The sequence below is a fragment of the Pongo pygmaeus genome, chromosome 6 (genome assembly GCF_028885625.2).
Source record: "Pongo pygmaeus isolate AG05252 chromosome 6, NHGRI_mPonPyg2-v2.0_pri, whole genome shotgun sequence".
NCBI classification, from domain to species: domain Eukaryota; kingdom Metazoa; phylum Chordata; class Mammalia; order Primates; family Hominidae; genus Pongo; species Pongo pygmaeus.
In genome coordinates, this window is record NC_072379.2 from 59262548 (window position 1) to 59277082 (window position 14535).

Genomic DNA, 14535 nt, shown 5'->3' on the forward strand with positions numbered 1-14535 from the left:
TGTGGCTGGTATTACCCCAATAAAACATGGATACATTTTTAAAACATGCAATGCTTGCAGAGAGAACTATGAGCCTATTTTTTCCATTATAATTTTTGTGTAAACATGAAACGACAAGAGTTTAAAGATGGAGCCTCCCTGAGCACAAGCTTAAGAGTTCCAAATATAATCAAAATCCTCTTATTTATTTTCTTGCCTAAGTGGCTTCTCCCAGGAGGATAGCAGTTGCATTTCCTTCATTCTGTGTAGCAGCGGTTGCAAATGAATGTGCTTTACCATCAAAACGTATCTACGCACCTCTGCAAGGGTAGTTATCTCATTCAATAATAGGTACAGCCTAGAGACAGTGTAGTTTTAAACCCAAATCTTAGAAATTCCGAGGAATTAGTCACTCACTTGAAGAAAAGAGCAGGAAAGGGTAAGACTGCAATAAAACAACACCTTGTTCCAAATAATATCTCCTTTATGCTTCTAAACTTCACCCAATCCATAGGCTAGTGTGAGTGGATGGATGTGATAAATGGAGACAGTAGGTGAAGAATGGGAAAGTTATGAAGAATTAGTTCTTCAACCTAGAGTTGGGTTAAGGTTGTGAATATTAGCCAGAGAATGCCTTTACTTTCACATTGGAATGGGAAGATAAAAGCCTAAGAAAAACTCATAGAAATTTAGATTTATAGATAATTTTGGCATCAACACATATTTGAAGTGCATTACATCAATGATGTCTTAGAAGATTAAAGTCATTGCTATACACAAACCTATGGTACTAAGTCACACCGAAACAAAAATCTGTTGAATTAAATAAATAGGTTTATTTTTTCCTACCTGATGTTTGTTAGGCAGGGCATATTTTTCAGCTTAGCAATTGCTTATATGAAAAACTACTGGTTCTAGAACAAACATTTCTGGTTTTTAGTTCTTGTGTGTGTGTAGAGAGAAAGAAAAAGCACACTTTATTGGGAAGCGGAGTGTTGCACAGTGACCGACAGGCGAAGGCGGCCCAATGGACGTCTTACACATCATACTCCAAAAGACTCACAGGATGTGTTGCTAATAAAAATAAACTGGAACATGAATTCCTCTGGGCAACTCCCCCAACCCCATCCCTTTGAGGGCTTGGGAAATCTCCCAGCCATTTTCCTGATGGCAACTGTGGTTCACTAGAGACAGAGCCCCTTGGGGGTGTCTTCCTGTTCTTTATAAAGAACATTTTCTTGAGATTTTTTGAAGTTTTCATTTGTTACTTTCATTCCATGTTCTTTTAAGGCCATCAGACTAGCTTCTGTGCAGATTGCCTTGATGTCAAGTGTCAAGTCGTTCCAGGTTTACATCATTGGCCAGTGTCATGCTGCTTGTGTGCATCTGAAAGATGTGCTTCTTAGTCTTTTCATCAGGCAGGGGGAACTCGAGCTTCCTGTCAATGTAGCCTGGTCTGATAAGTGCTAGACCCAAAGTTTCTATTCGGCTTGTGGATATGATAACTTTCACATCTCCCCTTGAATCAAATCCATCCAACTGGTTCAACATTTCCAACATTATTCACTGAATTTCTCTCTCACTACCAGAATTTGAGTCACATCTTTTTGTCCTAATAGCATCAATTTCATCAATAAACATGATGGAAGGTGCATATTTTTCAGCAACTAGAAACAATTCCCATATGAGTTTGGGCCCATCATGTAGGTATTTCTGAATAAATTCAGAGCTGATCACTTGCAAGAAAGTGGCTAAGGTGTGGTTTGCCACTGCTTTGGCTAACAAGGTTTTACCTGTGCCAGGTGGACCATAGTGAATGACCCCCTTAGGGGGCTTTATACTCATCTCTTCATAATATTCAGAATGATTTCCTTAATTTCCTGAATTTGGCTGTCCAACCCCCCAATATCAACATAAGTCTCCTGGGGGGTCTTTTCCACCTTCATCATTGTGACTAGGGTATCCGTGTCATCCATCAGCACCCATATCACAGCATGCACCTTGTGGATGAGCAGGACCGAGCAGCCAGGTTCCAGCAGATCCTTGTCTACAAGAATGCTCTGAGCCCACAGATGTAGACATGATGGCATGATTGTCATCAATAATCTCTTCCAAGGTTCCTACTGACATCGGGGTCCCCTCAGATATCTACTTTTGATCTTTCCTCGTCTTGCTTTCCTTCTAATAGTTTCATTTGTTCCTGATTTCTAATGAATTCTTCCTACATGAGAAGACAGTATTTAATTCTCTCTAACTTTCAATAATTTTAACTGGCACAGAGTGTGAGGTGTCATCAGTGGCAGTTTGCTGGCAGCATCTGGTCTCTTTGTTTTCTTCTTCTTCGTCACTCTAGCTGGTATAGGAGGTTCATATTTCTTTTTCTTGTCCTATCATCCTTCTTGCCAGCTCCAAGACCATGACCACCACTCTTGACTTTGACCCATCTTTCCTTGGCCACTCAAGCTGCCTAGTTTCTAAATTTTTTTTGTACAGATGAGGTCTTGCTACATTGCCTGGGCTAGTTTTGAACTCCTGGGCTCAAGCAATCCTTTTGCCAAAGTGCTGGGATTACAGGTGTGAGCCATCGCACCCGTCATAGAACAAACATTTCTTGACATGGATACAACTATCTTAGGATAGTTGTATCTGGAAAGAATTTGCTTCCAGAGACTTGGCTTTTAAAAGCCTACTGAAGATAGAAGGTAAATTCAGCCATAAATACATCTACATGATTTGGTTCAGTAAAATTCCATGTGCTCTGTGAAGCTATTACTTTATCTTTCACTACCTGTGTTGAACAATTCTAAAACAGAACTGTCTTATTGACTTGGTTTCAGGCTTTATCTGGAAAAGTGGGCATAATAACTCCTCTGTAGCTCAAAACTCATGGGATGTGTGGCTAGAAGTCTTACGTTAGTGTCCCAGAATTGTTCTGAGTGGCTCTGTGAGTATCTCTGTGGCAGGCACAGCTAGCAGCCTACTAGTTATTACTCTCTTTTCACCTTCCATTTCAGTAACATCATTTTACCTAGAGCAGCAATGTGTCCTACTCAAAATACTCACATCCCCATACTTCCTTGCAGCTGGGGCTGATACTTCATTTTCTAATTATCTTATTAGCACTGAGTAATCCCTTTAATTGCAAGCATTGTTCTAATCTTGATTTTATTCACAGAATATTACATTAAAAAGGAAATAGCGGTTTCACCAAGACCCCAGTGAGATGAACCAGGCTAAACCTTTGCCCATAACTTATTGTCCACTTATCTGAAAAGGAGTCATTCTAGAACTAAGCTTCATTTGAAGTGTGGCATCAGGGAGCTTTGACACTAGAGCAAGATCCTTAGCAGAAGAATGAATCAGGGTTTAAATCTGGAAATCTTTAATTCAGAAAAAAGTGTTTAACATTTAATAAGATTTCAAATAATGTTCACTGTTGACATCTTTGTAAAAATAAAGACCCTGGCGAGGCGCGGTGGCTCATGCCTGTAATCCCAGCACTTTGGGAGGCTGAGGTGGGTGGATCATGAGGTCAGGAGTTCAAGACCAGCCTGGCCAACATGGTGAAACCCAGTCCAGTCTCCACTAAAAACACAAAAATTAGCTGGGCGTGGTGGCACGCATCTGTAATCCCGGCTACATGGGAGGCTGAGCCAGGAGAATTGCTTGAACCCAAGAGGCAGAGGTTGCAGTGAGCTGAGATCGCACCATTGCACTCCAGCCTGGGCAACAGAGCAAGACTATGTCTCTAAATAAATAAATAAATAAATAAATAAATAAATAAATAAATAAATAAGACCCCAAGATTGAAGAATCATAGGTACTTTAAAAATAGTCTTTATACTTTTCCATATGTTTTCAAATTTTCTACAGTGAAGATCTACTACTTCATAACCAGAAAATAAAGATATTTTGGAGTACAATAAAATAGTTTAGAAGAAAAAAGAAAGGCCTAATAAATATAATTTCCTTAGAGAACACTAGACATTACATAAGATAATATTAAGAAAAACATCAACCTTAACATTTTCATCAGATGTGCTTTTGAGTGTCAGTTGCAGTTTGTTTCTGTCATGTGTGTGTTCCAAATAACTGAAGTTTTTAATGTCCAAGAATTCAATAATGTACTCTGTAAAATTCCCACTGATCTAATAATTTTTCTCCTTATGGACAGGCAGGAAAAAGCCTATTATCTTCAATGCAGAATTCTGCTTGCAGAAATGGCCTAAATCTTGTTGGAAACAATAAGCATTGAGCAATCCAAATAATGCCAGCCTAACACTAGTATGACATTTAGTTAGGGAAGATGTCCCAAGAGAAATGTAAACTATTTCAAAACATTCTGTTACTAAAACTTGGACATAAAAAGAATGACAAATGGACTGGATGCAACAACTTAATTCTAAGCACGCATGGGTTTGGCTGCTGCGAATGCATTTTAACACGTACAATTTTTCATGTTCTCTTATATGGATATCATCCCCTCCACATGAAGAAAGATCAATTGACATTTACTACTTGCCGAAGAACAGGTTAGAAGCAATCAGCAACCTCACTTCTGGCCTGGAATCAAGCCGAGTGAGTCACAGAATCCTAGAACCTTGGTGAGAGTCCCATCCAACCTCCCTCCCCAAGTACACCCCTGGGAACCAATTACAACCATCTGCTTAAGAGCTATTACTCTGTCCCCCAAATTAAAAGCTACAAATTGTCAAACAGAAGGAATACAAGAACAACAGAGTAAAATGACCAGATCTGAAACCTTTCGTAGAATGGATAATCCCCAGACAGCTTCAGATGCATGTGGCTGAGACCTCAGAAGGTGCAAGTCAAGTGTGAGGGAGTGACGGGGGGAGGCTTTGTTTCCATTCAAATGGGACCAGTTGATAAATGGGTCCAGGAACCCCAGACAGTGTGTGGATGCTATTGCTACATCTTCCCTGCTTACAGTCCAGCTCCATTTGGGAGAATGTGTACAAAGGCTTGTTGGTCCGAGTGTTTCTTTATGGGCAGATTTACTCTTTCAAGACATTTTTTAAGGCAAAGGAAGTGTAATTGGAAACCTGCAGCATGTTAAGAGTTAGCTATTCTCTTGGAAAAAGTAGAATGATTCAGTGAACACTTTGAAGCATGCAATGTGTGATCAATATGTGAGGAGAGAGGATCAAGATGAGGAAATCCTAACTAGGAAAAGAGAAGAGAAGAGGATTTCAGTGTTAACACCATTTAAAAGCCAAGCATTCCTCTGATAATGAACTCTTGCTACAAACCACAAGGGACAACTGCCTTTTGCTTTATTAAAAAATAAAAAGATGGGGATGTCTAGACAAGAAAAATATTAGAGATCATGTCTTAAATGTTCTTGTACTGGAAGATATAAAACCATACACTCTCCTTTCTCACTTTCCTGCTTTTTTACAACCAAAACCCAAGAAGGAAAAAATTGTGGAAGAAATTGTCTGGGTCCCAGGGCCATTCCTACATATAGGAAAAGCAGGTGCCTCAATGTGACTGAAAGACTTCTTCTCACCTCCTTTGTAAGATAGTGAGTGTGTGGAGGGTTGGGTCTGTGTTGGATTTTTTCTTTTTTTTTTTTGAGACGGAGTCTCACTGTCGCCCAGGCTGGAGTGCAGTGGTGCGATCTTGGCTCACTGCAAGCTCCACCTCAGGATTCACACCATTCTCCTGCCTCAGCCTCCCGAGTAGCTGGGACCACAGGCACCCGGACCATGCCCGGCTAATATTTTGTATTTTTTTTTTAGTAGAGACGGAGTTTCACCATGTTCGCCAGGATGGTCTCGATCTCCTGACCTTGTGATCCGCCTGCCTCAGCCTCCCAACGTGCTGGGATTACAGGCGTGAGCCACCGCGTCCGGCTCTGTGTTGGATTTTTAAACCCCTCCCTCATAACACTGTATCAGCCACAGAGCAGTCTCTCAATAAATGCTAGGTGAAAGGAATGAATGGAATGGAATTATTACAACTTGGATTTTTTGTTGTTCTTATTCTTTAAGTCATATTTTCTGTGAGTTGCTGTTTAGATTGGAGTTTTAATAAGACTCATACACATGGCTGAGGACAGAATAAAGAAATATGAAGAATGAGGACTGGAGAGGTTGGGATAAAGAGAGTGTGATGTGGCTGCAGTTGCCCTCATCCCTTAAATGAGGAAGTGGACGAGGATGATCTCTAAGTTCCTTCCAGCTTCAACGGATTGTGAGTTTTCCTGCATCCTCCCATGTCATTAATACTTTAGCTTTAAGCACCTCCCAATTCAAACCTCCTCTGCAATATTGCTTTTTCTATGCATTCCATCACTGTTAATCTAACATATTGGCATGTCCAACAAAATGAGGACTTCAAATATTTTATTAAAGTATGAGACAGCTCTGTAACAGAATGCTGTCAACAATGTGGCTGTTAACATTGACAATGCCACTGGATGACATTGTTCATAATTTTTAAAAAGTTTCAAACAATGATATCATAGTAAAATAACCCTGGAATATCTGGAAGGAAGGAGAGTCACCAATACTGTGATTATCCCTGGATGGTGGGATTATGGGTGGTTTTTATTTTTCTTTTTGAGTGAATGCATTTTCTAGTATTTTTACAATGAATGTAAGTTTCTTATGTTACAAAAATAGGAAAGAAATCAAAGACTTCATCTTAAATGATCCTAAAAATGATGGCTTGAGCTATTCTTTAATTTTTCGTTTCTTTCCTTTTTTTTTCTTTTTTTTTTTTTTTTTTTTTTGTTTTGAGACACGGCCTTGCTCCATCGCCCAGGCTGGAGTGCAGTGGCGTGATCATAACTCACTGCAGCCTCAAACTCCTAGCTCAAGGAATCTTCCTGCCTCAACCTCTCAAGTAGCTGAGATTACAGGTGCCTGCCACTACGCCTGGTAATATTTTTTTTCAGTGTAGAAACAAGGTTTTGCTATGTTTCCCAGGCTAGTACTGAACTCATGGCCTCAAGTGATCCTCCCATCTTGGCCTCCCAAAGTGCTAGGATTACAGGTGTCAGCCACTGTACCTGGCCTCATTCTTTAACTTTTCTATGGAAGGAGATTCTATGCCTTCCATTTATCCATTGAAGGCTGCTGGCGTTTTTTGTTGATTTCACAGCAGGACTAAAGCTCTCCACTTCCAGAATTTACCTCCAGTTTGCTTTGACACCACTTTCGCTCAGGCTCTTCACAAGCATTGCCTCTTCCCCAATTGTTCTGTGCCAGATCCACTGAGATCCGCCTAGTTCTGTCTCCTCTCATGGAGCTGGAAGGCTGACAGCTAGACTCTCAGACTCCTAGACTATGGTTCTGGATGTGATTTAGATTCTGCAGTGAGACGCCCTTGCATAAAGATTAGAAAGAGAGAAGCAGAGACCATCCTCCTGCAGCAGTGCTGCCTGACGAGCAAGCACTATTGTCAGCAGCTGGTCTCTAACAATTTCTTGGGTATAGGGTGACTGTGGCAGCAGCCAGAGTGGAGGCAGTTCAGTGTCTGGTAGTTTCCTGACCTCTTCATCATAGCTGCTGTGGTGTGACCTTGAAGCCAATCATCTAGCCTAGCGACACCATGACTCATTCCTCCGGCCCCTCCAGTGACTTTGTAGGAACCTCATTCCCTGTGTTTCATTCCTTTCTTTTTGATGTGACTGAAGTTGTCCCCCCTCATCCCCCAGGACAGAGTCCTGGTTCAGATCCCATCTGCTTCATGAAGCTCACTGAAGATTTTGGGAGTCTAACAATGGCCTCACCTTGTGGATCTTCATTCCACAAGAATAGAGCAGTGACAACAGGCTGGGAGGGCCCCTGCGGAGGGCTGGAGAAGGAAAGGAGGCCTGAGAGGATCCTGGGGCTTTTGTTTTCTCTTTGAGGTTTCATGTTAAAGGTTCCTTGAACAAAGTGTGCCACAGCTACAAGAGCTTTGAAACCCTCTGGACTTTTTTTTTTTTTGAAACAGAGTCTCACTCTGTCACCTAGGCTGGAGTGCAATGGCGTGATCTCGGCTCACTGCAACCTCCACCTCCTGGGTTCAAGTGCTTCTTCTGCCTCAGCCTCCTGAGTAGCTGGCATTACAGGCATGTGCCACAACGCCTGGCTAATTTTTGTATTTTTAGTAGAGACGGGGTTTCACCACATTGGCCAGGCTGGTCTTGAACTCCTGACCTCAGGTGATCCACCCACCTCGGCCTCCCAAAGTCTGGGATTACAGGCGTGAGCCACTGCACCCAGCTGGACTACTCTTAAGATAAGAATCTTTGTGCACAGAATATCTGTGATGTTGCAACTGAAAGGAATAGAGACAAGAATAGGGTTCATTCTATGCTTTCCTTGAGATGAGGGACTTGCATGTTTCATTGCAACTCCTTTCAGGAATATAAACCCTCACCCTTCCTGATTCAGTTAAGCCGGGCCCCATCTTCAATGACACTGTCAACAGCTGGTCACCATCCTCTCTTTAGCAGCCTCTCCAGTCTAGCAGTCCCTCTTCTCTTCATTTTCAAATTTGTGACCATTCAAAGTGAAATTTGAAACTTTCTGCAACAGGATTGGTGATTTATATTATTTTGTACGGAGGGCTAGAACTGCAAGAAAATTGATTTCTAACCAGACCCTGCTGTGCCCTGTCCCATCACAGTAAGGCACAGTAAACGAGGGGCTGAGATAGAAATTCCATTTTTCACCCATCAAGTTGAGTACTTCATCTGACATACCTGCAAAACTAATAGCTGTAGATTTAACACATTTTTCCATAAATACATTTCTCTGTAAATCTAGACTCACAAATACAAAAATAAAAACCCAAAACATTTTTAAAATGCAGCTCCTATAAAAGTAGGAATCATCTATCAGTCTTGAAAGATGAAATTTTTAAAAGAACAATGATGATGATGATAATGATTCATGTTAACACACCTTTCATCAAAAGCATTCCAGTAACTTTTTTTTTTTTTTTTTTTTTTTTGAGACGGAGTCTCACTCTGTCACCCAGGCTAGAGTTCAGTGGTGCGATCTCAGCTCACTGCAAGCTCCGCCTCCCGGGTTCACGCCATTCTCCTGCCTCAGCCTCCTAAGTAGCTGGGACTACAGGTGCCTGCCACCACGCCCGGCTAACTTTTTGTTATTTTTAGTAGAGACAGGGTTTCACCGTGTTAGCCAGGATGGTCTCGATCTCCTGACCTCATGATCCACCCACCTCGGCCTCCCAAAGTGCTGGGATTACAGGCATGAGCCACTGCACCCGGCCTCCAGTAACTTTTTAAACTTCATGTAGGGGTTGCATCAGGCATTTCTGGTCATCACTGTCTTTGGGGTGAAGCATAGCAACTGTTCAATGACATGACTAATGCCTGTTGATTATAATGTTGGAAGCACTGGAGAATCTGATCTCCAAAGAAATGCTAAGAAGTATAAAAGTAACTCTGGGCAGTATTACACAGGACCTGGGAGTATTTTTTCGAATATTATGGACTTTTTAAAAGCATGTCAATCACATGTGTTAGAGGGACTTCCTTTACCCGCCCCCTTGACATACACTTGCTGAAGTTTTTGTTTGGTACCAACCCATGAGGAAGACTGTTTCCTTCCAAAGGGACATCTTATGTGAGTTTGCATTAGGCTTGAGATTTAGGTGGCAGACACACACAAAATAACTAAGTCAATGGGTGCTCAGAGAATTGGGAGAATATAGAAGAATGTAACATTATTATTATTATTATTTTAATTGAGTATAATTGCATTATTAATCAGTATTTGCATACTACTTGGTAAAGCACTTAGCTAATACATGGCTATATTCACAATTTAATTCACCCAGAATATTTCTATTCAGCATTTATATAGCACCTATTGGTTTATGATGCTAATATAGTAGATTCACGTTTCTGTTAAGGCTTAAATGAAATAAGTTGAAAGCCAAGTCCATTATATTACCTTCTTTATATAGAACATTTCATCATGAAGGATTCCAAATTCCTTTACAAAGTACAGTGAAACCCTTTTACAATGAATTCCTAAGGGGACAGCTAGAGCGGTGTTAGCTGTGGCATTTCATTGTATGAGCATTGTACTCAGCATTATGGGATTGATGGGGAAGGAGCAGATTTTAAAATCGGTATAGCCCTTGGGAACTCAGATTGTGTTATTTGCCAAGATGTCTGCAGTCCAGAGCAAAGGAAAAGTTAAGCTGTTATTGACCTATGAATGAAATTTTTAGGCTTACAATATAAAGTATGAACAAGGAAAGCATTTAATACAAAAACCCCCACCTTAATACAGTAAGTTAGAAATACATCATATATAGAGAATCTGCTAACAAATATCATGTGATAATTAACAGATTTTTTTCAAGAACTCATTCAATTTTCCTTTTTTTAAAATAGTTTGCTCAGATGTAACATTCAGAAAAGTGCACAAACTGCAATGTGGCATATCAATAGATTTTCACAAGTGAACTCACCTGTGTAACCTGTATACCGTTGAAGAAACAGAATGTTACCAGGATACCCAGGGATCCCCATATGCCCCCTTCCTAGTCATTACCCAATGTCCTATAGGGACCACTCACTTGACTTTTAATATAGTACATTGGTTTTTGCCTAGTTTTGAGCTTTATGCAAATGGAGTTACACAGTATGTACTCTTTTTTGAAAGCTTCTTTTTCTCAATATTATGTCTGTGAGTTTATACATGTAACTGTATATAGCAATAGTTAATTGACTTTGATTACTCTAGAGTAATCCATTGTATGAAGGTCCTGTAATTTATTCAACAAAAGACATATATAAAAAATATATTAAGAACTCAAATCAGTAAGACAAAAGGAGACAAGTCAACAGAAAAGGGGACAAAAGTTTCATTAGTTACTTTGAGAGAAGTGAAAAGATGATCAGTCTCATTAGTTATCAGGGAAATGCAAACGAAAACACCAGATACCATTATACTCCTACCACAATGCCGGCAATACCAAATGTTGGGAGGATGTGGTGATTTCCACAGAGTGCTAGTTGGAATATAACATGGCACAACCACTTTGGAAAATTGTTTGACAGTTTTCTGTAAACGGAAACATACATCTACCCTATTCCTGTTCCACTCCAAGGTACTTAAGATAAATAAAAATATATGTTCATACAAATATATGTGCAAGAATGTTCATACAACTTTATACATAATGGCCTCTAGCCTCAATCAGGAAATAACCCAAATAACCATCAAAAGAATATTGGATAAGTAATTTTTTCTTCTTTTTAATATGTCAAAAAAGCTTTGTTAGCAAGCACAAAAAAAGTCAGCACCAAGGATTAGTGCAGAAGTTAGTAAAATAGAGAACAGAAAAACAATAGAGAAAATCAATGAAACTGAAGGTTAGTTATTTGAAAAGATCAACAAAATTGACAAACTTTTAGTCAGACTAGACAGGAAAAAAAGAGATAAATCTCAAAAATGAAAGAGGGACATTAGTGCTGACGTTCCAGAAGTAAAAATTATGAGGGAATACTATACAAAAATTGTGTGCCAACAAACTAGATAACAGATCAAATGGACAAATTCCTGGAAAGGCAGATGCAACAAACTTACCTAAGAAGAAATAGAAAACGTGAGTAAACCTAAAATAAGTAGAAATTAAATTAGTAATCAAAAAGCTTCCTACAAAGAAAAGCCCAGGACCAGATGGCTTCATTGATGAATTCTACCAAACATTTAAGAAAGAACTGATGCCAATTCTTCACACATTTTTCCAAAAAACAGAAGAGAAGGGAAGACTTCCCAACTCAATCATGAGGCCAGTATTACTCTGATAGCAAAATCAGACAAAGACATGGCAAGAAAAGAAAAACTACATATCAGCATCACTTGGAATATAGGCACAAAAGTCTTTGACAAAATATTAGGATAGGTAATATGGAAAAATAATTATACACTACGCTCAAGTGGGATTGTCCTAGGGATGCAAAGTTGGTTTAACATCGGATGGTCCAAGATGGCTGAATAGGAATAGCTCCGGTCTGCAGCTCCCAGCATGACTGATGCAGAAGACAGTGATTTCTGCATTTCCAACTGAGGTACCTGGTTCATCTCATTGGGACTGGTTGAACAGTGGGTGCAGCCCATGGAGGGTGAGCTGAAGCAGGGCAGGGCATCGCCTCACCTGGGAAGCACAAGGGGTTGGGAGATTTCCCTTTCCCAGCCAAGGGAAGCTGTGACAGACTGTACCTGGAAAAACAGGACACTTCTGCCCAAATACTGCACTTTTCCCATGGTCTTAGCAACCGGCAGACCAGGAGATTCTCTCCCGTGCCTGGCTTAGTGGGTCCCACGCCCATGGAGCCTTGCTCACTGCTAGCACAACAGTCTGAGATCAACCTCCGAGGCTGCAGCCTGGCGGCGGGGAGGGGCGTCCACCATTGCTGAGGCTTGAGTAGGTAAACAAAACAGCTGGGAAGCTCGAACTGGGCAGAGCCCACCGCAGCTCAGCAAGGCCTACTGCCTCTATAAACTCCACCTCTGTAGGTAGGGCATAGCTGAACAAAAGGCAGCAGAAACTTCTGCAGACTTAAATATCCCTGTCTGACAGCTCTGAAGAGAGCAGTGGTTCTCCCAGCATGACGTTTGAGTTCTGAGAATGGACAGACTACCTCCTCAAGTGGGTCCCTGACCCCCTGTGTAGCCTAACTGCAAGACACCTCCCATTAAGGGCCGACTGACACCTCATACAGGCAGGTGCCCCTCTGGGTCAAAGCTTCCAGAGGAAGGATCAGGCAGCAATATTTGCTGTTCTGCAATATTTACTGTTCTGCAGCCTCTGCTGGTGATACCCAGGCAAACAGGGTCGGGAGTGGACCTCCAGCAAACTCCAACAGACCTGCAGCTGAGGGACCTGACTGTTAGAAGGAAACAGAAAAGAATAGCAGCAACATCAGCAAAAAGGACAACCACACCAAAACCCCATCTGTAGGTCACCAACATCAAAGACCAAAGGTAGATAAAGCCACAAAGATGGGGAGAAACCAGAGCAGAAACGCTGAAAATTCTAAAAACCAGAGCACCTCTTCTCATCCAAAAGATTGCAGCTCCTTGCCAGCAACGGAACAAAGCTGGATGGTGAATGCCTTTGACGAACTGACAGAAGTAGGCTTCGGAAGGTCAGTAATAACAAACTTCTCCAAGCTGAAGGAGCATGTTCTAACCCATCACAAGGAAGCTAAACACCGTGAAAAAAAGGTTAGATGAATGGCTAACTAGAATAAACAGTGTACAGAAGATCTTAAATGACCTGATGGAGCTGAAAACCATGGCACAAGAACTTTGTGAGGCATGCACAAGCTTCAATAGCCAGTCCAATCAAGTGGAAGAAAGGATATCAGTGATTGAAAACCAAATTAATGAAATAAAGTGAGAAGAAAAGATTAGAGAAAAAAGAGTAAAAAGAAATGAACAAAGCCTCCAAGAAATATGGGACTATGTGAAAAGACCAAATCTACGTTTGATTGGTGTACCTGAAAGCAACAGGGAGAATGCAATCAAGTTGGAAAACACTTTTCAGGATATTATCCAGGAGAACTTCCCCAGCCTAGCAAGGTAGGCCAAGATTCAAATTCAGGAAATACAGAGAGCACCATAAAGATACTCCTCAAGAAGAGGAACTTCACGACACATAATGGTCAGATTCACCAAGGTTGAAATGAAGGAAAAAATGTTAAGGGCATCCAGAGAGAAAGGTTGGGTTACCCACAAAGGGAAGCCCATCAGACTAACAGTGGATCCCTCGGAAGAAACCCTACAAGCCAGAAGAGAGTGGGGGCCAATATTCAACATTCTTAAAGAAAAGAATTTTCAATCCAGAATTTCATATCCAGCCAAACTAAGCTTCATAAGTGAAGGGGAAATAAAATACTTTACAGACAAGCAAATGCTGAGAGATTTTGTCACCACCAGGCCTACCTTACAAGAGCTCCTGAAGGAAGCACTAAACATGGAAAGGAACAACTGGTACCAGCCACTGCAAAAACATGCCAAATTGTAAAGACCATCAATGCTAGGAAGAAACCGCATCAATTAACAAGCAAAATAACCAGCTAACATCATAATGACAGGATCAAATTCACACATAACAATATTAACCTTAAATGTAAATGGGCTAAATGCCCCAATTAAAAGACACAGACTGACAAATTGGATAAAGAGTCAAGACCCATCAGTGTGCTGTATTCAGAGACCCATCTCACGTGCAGAGACACATATAGGCTCAAAATGAAGGGATGGAGGAAGATCTACCAAGCAAATTGAAAGCAAAAAAAAAAGCAGGGGTTGAATCCTAGTCTCTGATAAAACAGACTTTAAGCCAACAAAGATCAAAAGAGACAAAGAAGGCCATTACATAATGGTAAAGGGATCAATTCAATAAGAAGAGCTAACTATCCTAAATATATATGCACCCAATACAGGAGCACCCAGATTCATAAAGCAAAGTTGGTTTAACGTCCAAAAATCAATTAGGGTAATATTCTACATCAATAGAATAAGGACAAAAACCACATGATCAGCTCAA

The 14535-nt window shown here is 40.8% G+C and overlaps 1 pseudogene; it reads right to left on the bottom strand.

Annotated features, from left to right (window-relative positions):
- Positions 1 to 1163: 1163 nt before the first annotated feature.
- On the bottom strand, positions 1164 to 2410 carry LOC129040600 (26S proteasome regulatory subunit 4-like; annotated as a pseudogene).
- Positions 2411 to 14535: the final 12125 nt, after the last annotated feature.